Raw genomic sequence first — 15306 nt, 5'->3', positions numbered from 1 at the left:
CATTTGCATTCCTGTCCTCATCATTAGTCTGTGTGGAACAGATGTATGTATACAGCGCCTGCACGCTGCAGAAGAACAGGCATGATATCCTGTATGTCTCCCCCCCCCACATGTTGCCTTCGTGTCCATCTTCTTCTTCACGTGTTGCCCCTAGCATGCTGCACGTTAATGGCATGCTGTGCTGGCACGCTGCTCTCTTTGGGGAATCCACGGGCAGCTGCACCCCGCTTGTGCTAACCTGTAACTGGCTTACACACACACACACACACACACACAGACACACACACACATCATGTTATGATTGGATCTCATGCATTTTGTTATAGCCAATTGTGTTAAGAGGGGTTTGATCTACCGCCTAAAAAAAAGAAGATGGCGTGGTGGGTGTCTCTCACAGTGTCGGCTGCTTTCTTGTGTGTGTCTTTTGGCTGAACTGGTGGGAGATGACTATGTGAGAGGGCGTGTCTGTGTCTGTTTTTCAAATAACCAATGTGTTGTGTAAGGGCTGGTCAACGGTAGCAGACCCCCCTACCGACCAAAGGAGGCCGGGGAGGGGTTTTTTTTGGGGTGCTTGACAGTGTGCCAAACCCTTTTGTGCCACCCCAGCTGGACTGTGTGCCGGTGGATTGAGGAAGGAGGGAAAAACAATGAGATACATAACACAGGAACTGAACTGTGCAGCGGGGTACACAGCCCTGCCCCTTCCTGTCTCCGCAGCCGCACACCACTACCGCCTGTGTGGAGGAAGGAAAACCCAAACACCTTCCTCTCTTTGTTGCGGCTGCTCCACCGTGCCAATACGTCCGTCAGCGTCCAACCAGCAGGCATCCAACCCCACCTTCTTCCTGGTCCGCTTCCATGCCTTTCATACACTTGTGCTCGCACCTGCACGCACACTGCAACTAAACTGATCAACGGTTTGAATAGCTTGACCTTCAGTTGAGATTCAACAGCAACACAAGTGGCAGGCATTAGCTGCTCCATTTCCGAGAAGCACCAACCAAACATCCTCTGGAATCCCGACAGCGGATGATAGACATGTTTATTATTTTCTGCAATGCAATCAAGTCTCTTTTTTCTGTTTTTGTTTTCGTGCCACACATTTCCACCCTGAGCTCAAACAAATCTCTCCCCCCCCCTCTCTCTCTCCAGTACTTGGAAAGAGCAGAGTGCACCGAGGGCTCGACATGAAAAGGAGCCCATCCGCAACCGAGCGGCGCACAAAAGGCCGGCTCATGTAGACAGGGGCATGCGGGCGGCTGCTATGGGAGAGCCGAGCGGCAGCAGCCCGGCAGCAGACAGAGAGACAGACAGACAGGCGGCGTGCCCACCCAGACTGTGTCTGATGAAAAGCCCTGTTCTGCCGAGGAGCATGGCGCACAGAGACAAAAGCTAGTAAAACCGTGGAACAATGCCCTTCTGTGACCGGGAGAGAACAAAAACATACAACTTGAACGAAAGAAAAGTATCGGCTGCGCCTCTTTTGCTCTCTTCCATTTCTTCCTAGCTTCTCTTGTTGGCTGTGACAAACTGAACCGGCGGGAGCAGCAGGTGCACGTGTCTGACTGCATGGGAATTTCAAATTGCAGGAAATTTGACTTATAAGACAAAGAAAAACGTCTCAAGACCTTTAAAATCTAGACGTAACTTCATCAACAGGTCTGAAATGTGTTCAGAGATTTGAAATCCTGGATGCAACAGTCCCATTGAGGCGGACAATGCCTGCAACTTGATGCATGTGGGGCAGCAGTAATGCACCGTGTGTGTGTGTGTGTGTGTGTGTGTGTGTGTGTGCAGTGGGGCATGGAGAAAGGGAGGAAAAAGGGGGGGTAGCCGGGGGGCCTTCGAGGGAGGGCAACAGACAACCGGGAGGAACTCGGGCATAGGGGAGTAGGGTGACTTGCAAGAGGTGACATCATCCTTAATTTGAATAATCCCCAAAGCCTGGGAGGTGATTGGCTGCGCTTGGAGAAAGCCATTCAGCCCTTTCAATTCCAGCGTGGAGCAGCAGTAGTGGTGGATGCTGCCTTCAAGGGGCTCGTATAGCGGCCTCCTGTTTTCTGAGCTCGGAAGTTGTAAAGGAAAATGAAATGGCTTTAATGATTCTGAAATAAAACAAATGTACTTTCAATAGATGCATTGCCATTTGTAGTGATTAAGTGGAGTTGTTCTGTGGCAGTCAGTGTGTACATCTGGAGGGAGCCTATAGTTTTTACACCATAACTAAATTAGCCACATGAAAATACCCCTTTTCATCAGTTGACGAGGCCTGTTCTCTACAAGTTATTATTTTTCTATTTATGTGGTGTGAGGATGTGCCAGGTGTTGCCACACCATAAAATGATAAAGCGAAACAACCCTGCGTTTAAGGAGCGAGTAGGACCCACCCTTTATCAACATAATGTAAATTCTAGCAGTGTTTGCCCATTTGACAAGACTAACAAAATTTGTTTTGTTATTTGTCTGTTAAAATTGTTTCTTTTCACATCGACTGACTGACCAGCTTGGCAAAGTCTAGTGAGGGAAATTTGGCAGGTATAACTCATTGAACATCATTATTTTCATAATGAAAAACCGTTACGTTCCATTTATGTTTGGCTAGAATAAACCTTCTCTGGATCCCCAGTGATTAACACTCTGCTCTTCCCTCGGAGCATAATACACAGGGCATCTTCATTTTACACAAATATTTCACTTGATATTGTGCACTCTGCCAATTTTGCACATAAAGGTCTGGTTAAAGATCAGAGCTCAAAACAGTTGTACAATGACTCTGGGGGAGCTTTGTAAAGTTGAACTATATCAGTTATTTGATATCGTGGTGTCTGTTGCTTCAATTTTAACCATATTTTTTCCATTATCGATTCATATGTTGTCTATACTAACTGAGTAATTATTAGGTCAATAAAGTGCTAATTACTAATGTAGTTTCTTAGCGGGAACCAGTCGTCCTGGAATCTCACTTGGCCATTGCCCCCCACCCCCACCCATCTATACAAATGGCAAATATGTTGTGTAACACAGTTGGAGGGATTAGACAAACAATACATAACACGTTTATTGTTGAATTTTAGTTGGCTAAGTGGATTTTGTTACCTTTGGGCCAGGCTGGCTGTTCCGCAGTCATTGAGCTAGGCTACTCCCATTTAGGACAAGAACGTGAATAGGCACAAAGTTTTCAAAATCTTGAGCTATTTCGATTTTTTAAACATAATTTTAATTGTTTAAACCTTTTTAGCTAACTTTTTAGCTATAGTTTAATCTCAACAACTGACACCAACAACAGAAACCTCAGTTAGCCAGTCAGAACCTGCTTATGTACATAATGTGACGTTTTTTAATTGTTTTTTTTTTACAACAGCTTAAAAATGACCGCGAGCCTTTAATACGTAAAACAATCGTTTTTCCGACATTCTCCGCCGGCCCTGAAGGCAGCGGCAGCCCTCTCCTCTCCTCCGCCCGTGCATCCCTCCGTTCACCGGTCTACTCGTGTGTGCGCGAGAGAGAGAGAGAGAGCGAGAGAGAGAGAGAGAGAGAGAGAGAGAGAGAGAGTGAGTGAGTAGACTGGAGCGTCATTCTCCTCCTTTCTTCCTTTCAGTGAACGCGCATCACTTGGTAAGAAACGACGCTTTTGAGACCCAGAAGTTTTTTGTCCCTCGGCTCGGCTGAACTCTGCTCTCCCGCGATTTTCTTCCGTTCCTCCCGGTTTCATTTTCACCCTCAGCCTCACTTTCTTTTTTCTTCTTCTTCTCCCTGACTCAAGGACCCGGCTCTGCTGCTAACACTGGGCGTAGCTGGAGAGGATTTCGCTAGCTCGCCGCTGCACCGACTGGTAAGGGCGAGATTCTTTAAGCGTTAGCTAGCATGCTAACGTCAGTTTGTAACCGCTAATTAACGTCAACTGAAGCTGAATTCTACAACTAAATGGACGTTCCGTCCGTTGTCCGTTACAGACGTTGGAGTCCCGGTTTCACCGCGACTCGACGTGTTAATACCGGGGGGTTGTACCACGTTTAAAGGCAAAACAGGGCGTCAGAATTACGGTGACCTCTTATGTGTGAATGAATATTCCCGTTAAATACGACGTTGAAAACGTCTAAACGGTTTTGGTTTCGGTGTCGCCTCGTCTTTCAGTCGACGAGCCGCGCTCCGCTTGGAGTCAGTGAGATGGGGCGGTGGCACGCTGCGTGGTCGCTGCGAGTGCTCAACAGATATCGGGCTAACCCGAAATCAGATACGCCGCTTCTCTTTTCTTTCTCACACAAACAGAATATTTTTCAGTCTTTAGGCGACCATTTTGTTCCCCCCACGCTGAACTTTTTTTCTTTTCTCTTTTCTCATCTCCCCTCCTTCTCCATCCTCCACCGCGGATGCCCATTGTTCTGTGATGGGCCAAGTGGTGCGAGTGCTGAGAAATGTTTCAGTCGCCTCAGGAGGGGCGGAGTGGGGGAAGAAGCCGGCACATTTAAGGGGGCACATGCTCGCCCAGTATATTGCATGTCAACCAAACCGAATCAATTATCATTAACTCTCAGCGTGTAAAAGCAACAATTCTCACAGACCTCTGAGGGAGTTCGTAAAGCTAAATTTCTCCGAGATGGCTGTGCGCAGACTCGAGCTGGCATGTAATCAGAGGTGATTAATGTTACCCCCCTCCTCTCCAGTAGTGATCAGCTATTGTGATGTGAGAGTTGGGGCTGCAGGGGCCCTGTAGCTCCTCTGACTCTTTCTGAGTGCAACAGGACAGATTACAGATTACACTCCCATCTGTAGAACAATGGGGCGGAGGAGGAGGAGAAGGAGGAGGAAGAATGCTGCCAGTTCCTAAAAGCCTGGCCAAGAGCATTTAATAAACTGCCAACGTGCGAGTGCAGACGAAATCTTCAACCTCAGCCCACAAGCTCCATTCCCCGGCACAGATTGTCTCGAGCTTTGTTTGTGGTCCATGGCGGTCCATGATCGGTCGAACAACGTGCCGGTAATAGACCGCAGTGGCATTGATGTCATCCTTTTTAGTGGATGGGGTCCCATGGGCGACTGCTATGAGCACTTACAGGCTCTGCCACGCAGGGCTTTGGAGACACTCAATGACTCTTAAATCAGAGGTGGGCTAAGCCATCAGATACAACCCCCCACCCACCTCACTCAGACACACACACCATGGTGCACAGATGAGAGAATGGCTGACTCAGTGTCGGTGGATGAAGCAGGGAAATGGAGGACAGGCAGGCAGGCCTAATGCAATCACTTGAAATTAAATTTAGGTGGCATTTTTTTTAATTAAGTAATTTAAGATGGTCTTTAAAATGATCGGAGGACATGGGTTACTGCCTAATGCATTTTCAGTGTGGTCCGGATTTTTCAGTAACTTGAATAAATGAAGCCAGTTATTTGAATTTGAAAAACAAATTGGGCACCATAATCTCTTTTCCACTGTGGATTGGATCATGGTGATGTGACATCCTGTATTCATATCTGTTAGTTTTTTTTATTTTGAATGGGATGCATCAATGTGACTCTTGTCACTGTCTGCACTCTGGACGAGACAGAATCTGTAAGAATGAGAGCGTATTGTGTCTGAGAGAGTCCTTCAGACTCGGGGGGCTGGGTGTGTTCTAACAATTAAAGCTACTGAGGCTGAAATAGAGACTAAATGAACTGACGAGTAGCTCAGCAAACGATTAAATAGTAGCATTTTTATCAGTGATTAACGATCAGTTAATTACTGGTTCGTCAATTAAAAGTATTGATTAGCCCAATGACTCTGCTTCCAGATTCACGAATGCAAAGAGATGAGTGTGTCTTTGATTTATATATATTTAAGTCTATCCGTATAGACGTTGTTTTTGTCAGAATACTTCAGTTAGAGCTGACATAAGTAGTCAATCAACTCGCCAATCAACTGTTTTGATGAATGCGAGTTGTTGCTGCTTTTCTTTTGACATCTATCTGAATTTTAGGCTGCTGGTTGGATTGAATAAGTCCACTCTAAATTCACCACCGTGGGCATCCATTTCTATTTTCTGTCATTTTTGTCAAAATAAATGACAATACTGTTTGAGGATTAGATAATGACAATACATGTAAATTTGCCCCTAAACTTAATTCATTCATGGTAATCTTTTGTTCCAATTCAAACATGAGAATGTGCTTTTAAATAGTCAGAGAGGATATTTTACGCTTTTATTTGAGATGAATTAAGATTCTAATGTTCTTGTTCCCTTCCCCCTCCCAGCTGGCCTCTTGACCCACGTCCCCGTCCTGAGAGGGGAGATGACTGTCGCATTAATAGACCTGTGTAGCCTAAGGACTGGCGTTTGGCGGGTGTGTGACTCAGATTAAAAAGCCTACCCTCATCCACCCCCAGCTCTGATCTTCTCAATTGTGAAAAGGACAAGCCTGTGCCTCTGGTCATCGCACTGAGCGCATGACCCTTGCACTTCTTGGCGTCTTTAAAAAAAATTACCACTATCACCTCCAGCCCTTTTTATTTAATCCACTGCAACAGCAGCACAATAGCTTCTTGTTTAGATATCATCAAAACCACAGCGGAAACTTATGTTCGGATGTATTTCCCTCCCTGTTTTCGGGCCGATCGAGGCCTGAGGAAACTCCGCCGTCTTCCACGCTCCCTTGTCGTGATAGCGGCCTTGGTTGTCACAGTTGTCAGGGCATGCAGTTGGCAACTGCCGGTTGTGGTTTTGAGGCTGTATCTGCCGGCAGCTGCAGTAATTTGCTGCATTTGGGTGCTCTGAATTCCTCTGGTGGGAGGACGGATAATAGACGTGGTTCAAGATCTTGTTGATGGGCTTCAAGGCCACAATATTTTAATGAATTTTTTTTGATTCTACAATATGTTAGTGGTGCCTTGTTGTCTTTGTGTAATGCAACGTTGTAGCCAGTTACAAGGTTTTGCTCTGCCACAGATATTCGGCCAACCGGTGCCTCTCTGTATCGGTTTTGCTGTTCATATGTTGCTCAAGATTATGTCAGAACCTGACCTCACCATAGCCGGAGCCTGGAATGATTGGCATTTGTGCCGGAAACTGGTGCTGACAGACTGCTGGACTCTCTTTGCCATCGGCAGCTGGAGGGGCCATTTTATTTCTCTGTCTTATCAATTTTTCCCAGTGACATTCTAATCTGCTTGTGCCCTGGCTTCGTCTATTTGTTGTTAATTCTTTTGTAAGGTGCTACATGTATGTTTATGGCTGATGTGGTTTACAAAGAGGAGCTCCTTGTAGTTAGTTTTGCAGATTTGAGGCCCGTGGTGAAGGGTTTGGTCTCAGAAAGCTGTAGGTGCTGATCTGGTCAAACCGTCCAACCTGTCTGCCGCCCTGTGTAGGGATCAGATTCCATCTGGAAACAGTTCCACTTCAAACAGGAGGACCTAATCCTCTTATGGACGCGGTCATTCCACTTGTACTTTGCGTGCGCTTGTCCATGTCCACTCCCCCACGCCCAGGGCCAACTCGAGAGAGAGCGAGAGAGCGCCAAAGCGCCTCCAGGGTGTGTTTTCTACCATCCTGTCCAGATGCCCCGGTTCGGCCCTCCTCCCTCCGTCTCCATCTATCCGCTCTATCTGGGTGCTATTGATCCGAGCCACCAGCTGGTCCGGGGCTGGCCTGATCTCATTTACCCCCAAAGAGGAGCTCGTTTGTGGGCAGACGGCCCATTATGGAGATGATCCAGCAGCTCTTCAAGTTACAAATTAGCCCTTGTGTCTCTGTTGCCTCTCAGTTTGGGTCCTCTCTCTCTCGCCTCATCTTGCTGTTTCTCTCTCTGTCCCTTTTTACTCCCCTCCCCTCACCCTCCCTGTCTTTTTCATTGTCCTCTCCTAAAACCTTGTCACTATCATTTCTTATCTCCCAGAGGAGAGAGCTAACAGCATCAGAGGAACTAATGCACTTCCGCTGTCCGTCTCTGTTTGTGTCCCTCTCTCTCGGTCTGTCCCCTCCCTCCCAGCTGGCCTGGCTCCCCACTTTCTCCCGTGTGATCAATATCCACAGAGTTGAGCTCAGTGCTGCCCTGCTGGCCGTCCCTGCAGGCGGTGGAGCTCAGCCAAGGCTGTCGGAGGGCCCTCAGCGTTGTTTGCAGCCAGGCTGTGTTTCGGAGCTGACGTAGTGTCTCTACTCCTGGCCCCTGTCCTCCCTTTCCCCAGTATTGTCTAGTTTCTGGGACACACCGTCGTTGTTTCTTGGTCCCTTCTCCCTCTTTTCGCCGTGTCTGTGTACTGTTTTAGGACACTCGAGGCCGACTGTACAAGATTAGCATCTCTCTTTGTCCAGGGTTAACAAGCTCTGTCATGTGTTAATCTGTCCCGTCCCAAAGGGAGGGGGACAGGGGGGAGTTTATGAGCCCGGCCGCACCATGGGAATGACAGGGTTTGAGTGTTTGTATGTGTGTATTTTGTGTGCGTCGACTTATTTGGTGCATGTAAAGGGGGGGGGAGTTCACACATTGTGCACCGCCGAACTGTGACAGCATCGGCGTTCTCTGCCATTTGCGGCGGCCTTGTTGCTGATTTGTTGTGTATTGTGTTGTTTTATCATAGTGCAAATTTTGCAACCTCTTTCATTCCAGTTAAAGTTTCCTCCGGAGGACATTTTGAAGCCTTGGAGCTCCAAAGAGTCATCAGGATTAGAGCCAGCCTCTCTGGTCACATGTTTTCTGTGATCCAGGTGTCTGTCGCACAATCTGCTGCTCTTTCCTCTCGCATGCGCCAGCAGCAGAGTAAACACGGAGACGGGGGAAAGGGGGCTCGTTCCTTTCCCTCTCAGCGGGGCCTTTGTTCTGGCTCGGTCTCACTGAGCATCCCAGCGACTCACTGCAAATCAATTGACAGGAATGAGTGTACCGCGCGCCTTTTAAGGAGTTCGCTTGACAACCGCTCTGTGCAAAAGAGGTAGGTAGGTCTGGAATTACTGGCATCTTCATCCCTAAATTCCATGGACCTGCTTTTTTATGTGTATTTTTTAATTGGCGCCTTAAAAAATAAGAGACCTGATTTGCAATGTCAGGAAAGTGCTTCCAGGACATAATGGTGGAGATGAGAGAAGACCCTGAGTTGATGAAAAATATTGATCTGAGTAGCCTTCAATTATCGGTGCGCTGACAGCTGTCAAACGAGCATGCAGCAAATGCTTTTACCCCCCTGGCTTTGCCTCTGATGCCACACACCTTATTCGTGAAGGTCGATGGGGTTGTATGGAGCCTGAAGGGAAGACTTGCAGCGACTAGGGCTGAAAAGAAGTACCTCACCTCCTCAGCTTGTTTTTTTGGGAGAAAGCTAATGATCTGTATGAATGTATTACAATTAGTAAATCAAACATAGTTATAAAGCATCTGGCTATTTATCGTACCAATACAAATAAAATCACTCTCTTTCAAGAAACTAGACACATTTAAGTTCCTACAAGGCGCTTTCATTTTGTGTTTATTTTGTGGATGAAAGTGGTTTCTAAGCACCAGAGTGCCTTTTTGAAAACCTCATTTTACTGCAGCAGATGTTCACTCAGTCTTGGTTCTGGTTCTCCCGTCTCTCTCTTCCTTCAGCGGTGTCCAGCAAAACGACCTAGGTCTCCACCATCGCGGTGTCACCCCCAAGCGGGTCTTGGTCTGCCCACGGTGGACTGGGGGCCCTACTGGAGTCTGAGCTAGAGGAGTTTCTGTTAAACCTGCATAATGTCATCGAACCCGTTGGCACCGATGACGAGCATTGAGAACAGCTACATAGACACCATCAATATTAATTTGAGACAGTTTCATAACCAGTTAAGAGTGGCTTTAAGTAGGGTTAGTGCATCAATACAGGAAAGACACTGGGTGATATAACTTGTCAGATTATTTACTATTGCTCACGGTTTTCCACAACATTCTGATGTAATACTACTCTCTGTCGTCGTGCTCCCCTCCTTTCTCGCTCGGCTCTCCCGCAGTCCATGGGGAATGTTGGCCGTGAAGAGCAGCAGGCTTTGTTGGGCGTTTATTTGTGTGAAGGACAGAGGCGGTTTCCTGACCTCAGGTCAGATAGGGGGGGGGGGGGGGGGGGGGTTAGGGAATGTGTGAGCTGTGATCAGCCTCGAGGCAGCGCCCCAGCTGGATCCAACCGGGTGTTGTGCACCTTCAGCAGCCCTCATCCGACACACACAAACACAAACGCCCGTCATCTCTTTTCCTCCGTCCCACATGCACATCCTCATCAGGGGGGTGCCTTGAGTAATAAACAGTTTCGGGGTTGGTTCCGAGACGCCTCAATGTGCTACTGAGATCACTGGTGAGCCGTGAATGTGCGTTGAAGCCGAGGAAGAGGCGGTGACGCGCAGAGAAACCATCCCACTAAGTGTCATGAGGGAGAAGGAGAAGGAGGCAGTGCTGGTGGGTAGAAGTAGCTTTAAAAGGGTTTTTTTTGTGCTGAACCTTAGACTACTGTTACATAACTCCTTGACAACGATGAGTCCAGAGGAGAGAGCGCACTCTGTAGACTGTTTAGAGTCTTATACAAACGCTGCATTGACTGTGGAGACGACTCCTAATTTGTTGTGCTCGACGTGTTCAAACAGCGTTTGCCCGTGACTGACGGTAGCTGTTGCAGCTGCCTGTTCCTTGTGTTCTGCCAAGGTCTGGCTGAGAGGAGATGAAACATTCAGCGGCGGTGTGTCTCTGCTCTACGTCTTTCCTTTTTGATGCAGATCTCTGTGAAGTAAAGACGGATGTCTCTCTCTCTGTCGCTTCCCTGCAGCACTCGTGTTCCTGCATTTAGTTCCTCAACACCGTTCTCGAGTAGCGTTATACCTTCTAGTTGCTGATTTAGTGTCGTAACAGTGTACCGTTTCTCACAGTTCGTCTCGGTTCTAATTCATTTTGGGTGCTATGACATTAATTTAAAATGTTCAATCCAAATCATTGCATTGGGCATATACAATTACACTAAATTTATATTATTCTATTCATATAATATTTTCCCCGGTGACACCTTTAAAAGGTCTGTTTAACCGCCCAACAGTCTACAACCCAAATACAAGTGTTTTTTGTGGCATTTTCTGTAGTTATCAATCCGTCTTAGAAAGCGTTGCGGTTTAATTTTCAATCAGTCAACCTATCTTTTCAGCTCTTTTCTTTGAAATTTTGAAATAACCGTTCGATTCGTTGATAATGTAGAAAGCCTGGATCTAAGTAGCCCTAAATGGAGTTGACTGAGCCTACTGTTGTGTTTTGGAGTAGGTTGAATGGACAATCTCGGGCGCCGTGCCAGCGTGTGGCGTCTTTGAATTTAACATTCTCCGCCTCTTGCAAAGAAGAGTGCTACGCACACCCATGAACGCATTCATCACATTCCACCCTATTCCTCTTATTTTATATTCACAAGTTAAGTCTAAGAAAACCAACGGAGAAGTAAATAAGTCAAGTGCCGCTGCTTAGATCTTGCAGAACTGTGGGACAGTTTGGGGCTGTTGTTTGATGATAACAAGACCGGAAGATCTAACGGGTTGGACTGATGTCCATTTTATGGCTATGTATTACATTAATGATGTGTATTTTGATATATTTTACATGCCACTAAATATCAAGACGTCTATTTGCAAAAGAATTTTCCGAATAAGGATTTAAAGCATTTATTACACGCATTTCACCCATTATTTTTGTGAGGTCATATCTATATTAAACAGCTGTTAAAGCAGAGGCTGCTTCCTGCGTTTCCACATCATGAGATGATGTAAATCTGGCTGCATCAGGAGGGAAGAGGACGGTTCATTAGCGATGTCAAAAGAGCCAACGCCGCAGCACGACCGTCTTCTGTTTGTTGCTCTCGGAGATAAAAGCACGTCAATTACAGGGTCAGAGGTCACCGACTGCTCGTTAAAAATGTCTTCAAAACCCACCGACTCCCTCTCGCCGCCGTTGACTTTGCCAGAACCCCTCTGCCCTCTTCTCCGGCACCGTACATCAGTTGCATCTTTGAATCGTCCCATCGAGCTCGTACGAGCTCGTCTCTGCAACGGGCAGATTGTCACATCGGCCACAAAAAGCTCACTTTCTTGTTACGTCTTTTCTACCATCTCCACCGCCCCTCCCCCCCTACCGCCGCTGCCTCCTCTTTCCTCACAATCATCCCTCTCTTTGACTATTTAGAGTAGGCCCCGGGGACAGAAGAAGGCTCACAGAACGCACATGCGTGTACACAGTTGTGTGCTGTGTGAAAGCCGGCTTTCTACCACGGCGATTCGCCTCGGCCGGTTAAAGAGCTTTTGACTCGGGCTTTTTGTGTGGAGAAGGCTTCCTTGTTTTTCTAACCGACAGTGGATGTGCTCAGACCTGATCGCACACCACGGCCCGGGAGCAGATTTGACATTAACTTAACATTTAGCTCAGTAACTCTCACGCTTCTTCATTGGAGTCTGCATAATGCTATTTTCCTGCGAGCTCTTCTTTTAAATGTGACCTCCTGCTGTTTTCTAAACAGGCATGTTTAGTGCATGTGACACCCGCCCACCCCCTCTGCACAAAGTATACATACACACACACAGTAGTAGATTGTTATACTCGATGCAAAAAAAAATGGGGTCAAAGTAGCAGTTTTGTGTTTAAATATGCTGATGACCTGATTATTCAAGAACAGCGTTTTGTATGTCTAGACAGTCAGTAAAGCTGAGATCCCTCAGAGGAGCTGGATGCCTTCCAGTTATTGACGGTATAGGCCCGAACACGGTTGCGTGTCAGATCGGATACACACACACACTTTGTTTGTGTCCCAGTGTGGGTATTAGGAAGGGAGATGCCAAGGAGTGTGATCTCACCTTGCAGGCTGGCTTGGCCATCATTAGCTTACTGATTGAGGCCGATTTACTGTAATAATGACAACAAAAACAAAAATAAAGTAAAAGGCATGTCCCTAAAAGCAAAAATTTGCCATGAAATAAAAACATCCATGTAATGATATAAAAACAATGAATAGGTTAGAAGTAGGATATCAGCTTAAACGTGTACGGGGTGGGGGTGTGTACAGGGGTGTGTGTGTGTGTGTGTGTACAGGGGTGTTGGGGTTAGGATGAGTCGTTCATGATCCTGTTCTCAGACTAGTGCCCTTGGTGTTTGTGGGTTCCTTTGTTCTCGGTTACTGTGTAGCTCATCATTGAGGCTTGTGGGGAATTTGGAGTGGGACGCTTGCTTGCGAGCTGGAACCACAAGATTTGAACCCGTCACGAAGGCCAACAAACACATTTTTGCAGAGTCATTCAGAATATCTATATTGCAAGACTCCCACGGCGCTCTGTTCTGTCGCCAGCTATTGTTTTGTAGCTCGTAAGGCACCGAGGACAACAACTGCAGCCCATGGAAGTAGTTATTCTCGTGCGCATGCGTGGGGTCGCAGGAGGTCATGACAGCTGACTCGCTGCCTCGTCTTGATGTAGCTTGACCAGCAATTCTCCTCGGATTAGGCCATTTAACGTCGTAAACAGTTCACACAGTGCACACTCACTGTTGCTAAATGTTTTGAAATGGACCTAATGCGGCCGACACGGCCATCTGTCTGGAATTAGCTGCTGGAAATGTGAACCAGTTTACAAGCAGTTATGTATCATGTCACTGAATAGGGTTCATTCTGTCCCTTGTGCACGGAAAAGGCCTGCTTGTGTGTTACAGCCGAGGTTGTGTAGCCAAAGATGTTGTTAGAGAGGACCTAATACTTGATACCCCCTGCTCCAATCTTCTATATTATGATTGGAGAGGGCAGCTGAATAATGTGACCCCAGAGCACCATTATGTAATGAATGGTGGAGCAATCCTATTGTGACCCTTCTAAAGAAGACGTATTACGCTCATTTCCAGGTTCATACTTGATTTTGGGTTGTTATTACATGCTTTAATGTACCCGTTTTCACCCTTGGCCTGAAACGCTCCATGTAGCGTTTTTCACCGGGCAATGCATCGCTAGGCAACAGCTGGGGCCCGTGTTTACTTCCTGTCAGCTGATGTCATTCACATGCGCTGCAAGTTGTAAATAAACTGACACATTTTAAAAGTGTGAAACGGTCTATAAGTTGCATAATAAACTCTGACATCAGAGCCATACGGTCCATTTAAAGGTGCAGTGTCTGAATATGGGCTGTGTTTTTTCTCTGTATGGATTGAAAATGTCGATACTTTCACAGTATTAATATAGCACACATGCTTTATAATAACAAAGACATCTTGCTTTACAACATGGGACCTTTCGAGTAAACGCCCATCACCCGCTCTAGCTGAGGTGCCAATGAACCTGCAAGACATTTAACTTCCAGCTGCTTAGTTGTTAATGGAAAAAGCTAGAGTCTGCCACAAAGCGCTACAGTGCAGATGTGTCGTAAAAATGATGAATGTGAAAATTACGATTTTTCAGCAATATTTAAGTAGCATAAAACAATCAGTTCAAATTCAACTCAAGTTTACCTTTTGCAACCGTCTGTTAGAAAGCAGCTGCACGACATCGCAGAGCTTTGGAATAGTTTAACGTATCATTTTCACCAGAAGTGTTCCCTTGTATCAGCAAGCTCTCTCCGTCCGTTTGAAGTGAAATAACTCTTCTAATCTAATTAGGTTAAATGAAAAATGTGTAATAGCCTTAATGGGGTTAGATGTTTCAGTTAGGAGCGCCGCAGTAATCGGGGGCAAAAATGTGAGATTATGTAGAGCCGTTGCAACACACTGAGGCAGCAATTATCAGCGCCAAAGCCTTCTGAATGGAGACATACACTGTAGCTTATGCATTTGTTCAGATTTCTTTATGGCGGTCACACCTACCTCCAGTTAGAGGTAGATAACACATTTTTTGTGTTGTTTTAATGTTTCTGCCCTGGTTGCTAGACTGTCTTTGCTTACTAATGACGTTAGGGCTGGTTGAGTGAGCAATAGAGCCAAAGAGAGAGAGTGAAGTGCAATATCACAGCTGTCTGGAGACTTGCAGGAGGAAGAGAAATGTTCCTCTGGCTGTGGCCGTGCAATCAGGATTCATCACTCTCTCTCACACACACACACACGCACACGTACGCACAGCAGGGTTGGGTAGTTTGAACGGAGCAGTGAAATAGAACAGCCAGGCCAGATGCTTTAGTCGAGGGTGGGAAGAGCAGGACATCAGTCTGAAATAGAGAGGAGGGAATGGTGACAGTCTTATTTCCTGGTCCACCGCTTAAGGTCACCAACAGTGGCGCGCTTGTTTTAGAGATTGTTGTGGAAAAACGTACATAGACATCTATACAATCTATCTATCCTCTATTCAACTTAAACTTCTCATAGACTTCTACATAACCAGACTTAATTTTGCAA

General features: G+C 46.5%; 1 protein-coding gene across 2 annotated transcripts in view; it reads left to right on the top strand.

The window, feature by feature from the left end:
- The first annotated feature begins 3453 nt into the window (after nucleotides 1-3453).
- Nucleotides 3454-15306, top strand: part of prr36b (proline rich 36b) — a 28595-nt gene continuing 16742 nt past the window's right edge. Inside the window, exons 1-2 of one of the 2 annotated variants that reach the window (XM_068577921.1) lie at nucleotides 3454-3615; nucleotides 3764-3832. The gene's annotated coding sequence lies outside the window, so the exon portion shown is untranslated. Of the gene's footprint in view, nucleotides 3833-15306 lie in introns of both variants that reach the window. The other variant, XM_068577922.1, reaches the window with a different exon arrangement.

The sequence above is a fragment of the Clinocottus analis genome, unplaced genomic scaffold (assembly GCF_023055335.1).
Source record: "Clinocottus analis isolate CAN_PGR_092001 unplaced genomic scaffold, fCliAna1.0.p SCAF_16, whole genome shotgun sequence".
Lineage (NCBI taxonomy): Eukaryota > Metazoa > Chordata > Actinopteri > Perciformes > Cottidae > Clinocottus > Clinocottus analis.
Note: the sequence above shows the minus strand (reverse complement) of the source record. Positions and strands in the feature narration are given on the sequence as shown.